The following is a 3,506-nucleotide window of genomic DNA, read 5'->3' as shown; positions in this document are numbered from 1 at the left end:
GTTTGCTTCTGTTATATATTTTTTCCGTGCACTCAGAACTGTGAATGGGTATTTTGAAGGTGGGTGGCTGAGGCAGCTTCCAGACATAGGAAATGCATATTCATGTCTTCTTGAGACACTGGGTAATTCTAGACATGGGGTCAACCTGTTAGAAGCATTGTGTCTGTTGCCCTATTAATCAAGCCGTTACTGTTTCGAATGTGCTCTATGGGAATTTGATTAAATCTTTATGGGCGTTCAAATGACACAAAGGAATTTGGCATGACTAAGGGCCACTTCCAATAGTCTGATCCTTGTTCGCTATTTATCAGTATTTAAGGAAGAGATTTGTGAAAAAGAATTTCAAATTTATGACAGTGGTCAGGCTAGGACCAGAGATCAGCACTGACAAAGCGAATATGCATCTAATCACTCCATGACAAAACCGACGTGTCTCACGTCACACAGTTAGCTTGAACATTTATTCCATTAGTTTTGTTAGTGTGCCTTTCCACGGGACATAAAAGCATTCGAGTGTAAAGGAAAGGACGTTTATAAGTATGTGACCCGCAAACGTGATCAGTTGGTTGTCTTTGAAGTGGAAAAGGATGGCATTTTTTCGTTGTGTGGACAAAATGTAGGCTGCTTGTGGCCTCTTGAAATAGCGGAAGGATGTCTCCCACCAAGGACTCCTATATTGCCCCTGTTTTAAGATTGCCTGTACCTCACCAGTCATTTAATCTCGTGCATGTGACTGATTTGAGAGTTGTGGTAGGTTAATTCCACAGGCAACATTCAATAGTTTTCACTAAATGCTACGTCATTGTTGTATGTTGGAAAATCTGAACTACCTTTGGAACTGAGCGTAAACAACCTGGCTGCTGGTGATTATAGTGAAACTAATATAGAAGGAACGACTAGTCGGACATTGAGGTCTAAATCAGTAGGGTATTGTGGCAAGCAAATGAATGACTGCAGGCGGCGTATACTGGTGCAATAGGTATACTATGCAATACTGCACCACTGTGCAATAGCTCTTCATAACCTTTACATTACCAACGTCCAATTCCAGACTGTCACAAACACCACAAAGTCATTGAATATCTAACCACCAGTGTCAATTGCAACATGATTTTTTTTGCACATAGTAGGTCCAGAACTTTGACATCCCACTGGTGGGCTGTGAAGTATATTTTTCCGAAAGAAAAATCTGAAAAATTAATTTACAACTGCTAAAATTGCTTTTCTTTGTTTCCCGCCATAATCTGCGCGCGAAAAATGATTGACATATCATGTCAATCACACGTGGAAGGATTAGCCTTCACGCGCGATCTGCTACCTCAGCACATGCCCGAACGCTGATTGGCTCAGCAAAATTATATAATTGCCTTTTAAGTAGGGGGCAGAGTGATTCAGCATACCTTAAACTGCACGCAAAATCTTCAAGCTCTATTTTCTAGGGGTTTATTTTGACGCCAAAAAACAACTTCTCGGACCTCCTGTCCCGACGGGTTTTAAGTTATCATCGCTTCCAAATTTTCAGTTCTAATAGATGATTTTACTACCCCAATTACAGTGTGAGGAGCACTTTTTCCGCCCAAATTAAGTATGAGATGAGAGTTTTCTCTTTGGTGCGTGATATTTTCTTCAATCCTCATCATATCAAAAATTCCTCACATGGTATTGGAGTACATTCATATGTGACTAAGATGCAACAAGGTGCGGTTATGTTCGCAATAAAGTGAAAGGATAGGAGCTTCTGCAGCAGACTATGTCGTTCGGAGTGAGGCCTCAAAACTAAAAGTCAATAGTAAATACCAAAAAACTAAAACTATTCAAATAATTCAATCTATTAGCTTTAATATAATATGTAGTTTGACCCTATACAAAAAAATAGCAGTGCGACAATGTCATTTTTCCGCGGACACCTCATTTTCCTCTACCGAGACTTGAAAGATTTACAACTAGAAAGCTAAGAAAATGGACAGATGAGTTGAGCAATACTACCACCAACACTTTCAACAAGGCCATTGAAAGCCTCTTCTCTGCCTGTTATGCTTCTTGAAGAAGATAACAAAGGCAAATATGAAACCTATGCATTGGACAGGCTCAGGGATTGCAAAATGTTTCAGATTCCATCCAACGACATTACATGGACAAAGGAGTTTTACCCATTCACTTACAAAACCCTCTATACTAGCAATGAAAGGAGAGAGAAGTACCTCAGGATATAGGTAATTTAGTGGTATCAACTGAGTTCCTCCTTTTCTTTCGCCTTTTCTCTTTCCCTGCCTCTATCTAACCCTATCCTCTTTATGTTCTCTTTCACTACATCCACATATCTCCTCTTTGGTCTTCCTCTAGGCAGTTCGACGCTAACCATATTCAGTATCTGTCCTCTGCACATGTCCAAACCATCTCAGTGTGGCCTCTCTGCTCTGACTTTATCTCCAAAACATCTAACTTGCGCTGACCCTCTGATGTACTCATCCGTTATCCTATCCAGCCTCGTCATTCCTGCAGAGAACCTCGGCATTTTAACCTCTGCCACCTCCAGCACTGCCTTCTGTCTTTGACTCAGTGCCACTGTCTCTAAACCAACCCACATCGCTTGTTTCACCACCGTCTTGTACACCTTCCCCTTCATTCTTGCTGATACCCTCTGATACCCTTTTATCACACATCACACCTGACACTTTTCTCCACCCGTTCCAACCTGCTTGCTCACGTTTCTTTACCTCCTTTCCACACACTCCATTGCTCTGCACTGTTGACCCTAAGTACTCAAAATCCTGCACCTTTTTACGTCGGATTCCTGTAACCTCACCATTCCACTTGAGTCGCTCTTATTCGCACACATGTATTCTGTCTTGCTGTGGCTAACATTCATTCCTCTCCTTTCCAGGGCATACCTCTTATCTCTCTAGATTTTCTTCCAGCTGCTCTCACCACAGATTACAATGTCATCTGCAAACATCATAGTCCATGGAGATTCCTGTCTAACCTTATCTGTCAGCCTGTCCATCACCATAGTGAACAAGAAGGGGCTCAAAGCTGATCCTTCATGTAGTCCCACCTCCACCTTGAACTCCTCTGTTACAAAGACAGCACATCTCACCACTGTCTTACAGCTCTCATGTATGTCCTGCATCTTTTTAACATACTTACCTGCCACCCCAGACTTTCTCATATAATACCACATTTCCTCTCTCGCCACCCTGTCAAACGCTTTGTCAAGGGCTACAAAGACACAACGCAGCTCCGTCTGACCTCTGTACTTCTCCACCAACATCCTTAAAGGAAATACGGCATCTGCAGTACTCTTTCTTGGCATTAGCCCATATTGCTGCTCACAAATGCTCACTTCCCTTAGTCTGTCGTCCAGTACACTTTCCCATAAGTTCACGGAATGGCTCATTAACTTTATTCCTGTGTAGTTGCCACAACTCTACAGGTCTCCCTGTTTACACTAGCAAACCTCTCTTCATTCCTCAGGCCTCCTCTCACTTTCTATGATCTTGTTGAAT

Source organism: Montipora foliosa, chromosome 9 (assembly GCF_036669935.1).
Source record: "Montipora foliosa isolate CH-2021 chromosome 9, ASM3666993v2, whole genome shotgun sequence".
NCBI lineage: Eukaryota > Metazoa > Cnidaria > Anthozoa > Scleractinia > Acroporidae > Montipora > Montipora foliosa.
Note: the sequence above shows the minus strand (reverse complement) of the source record.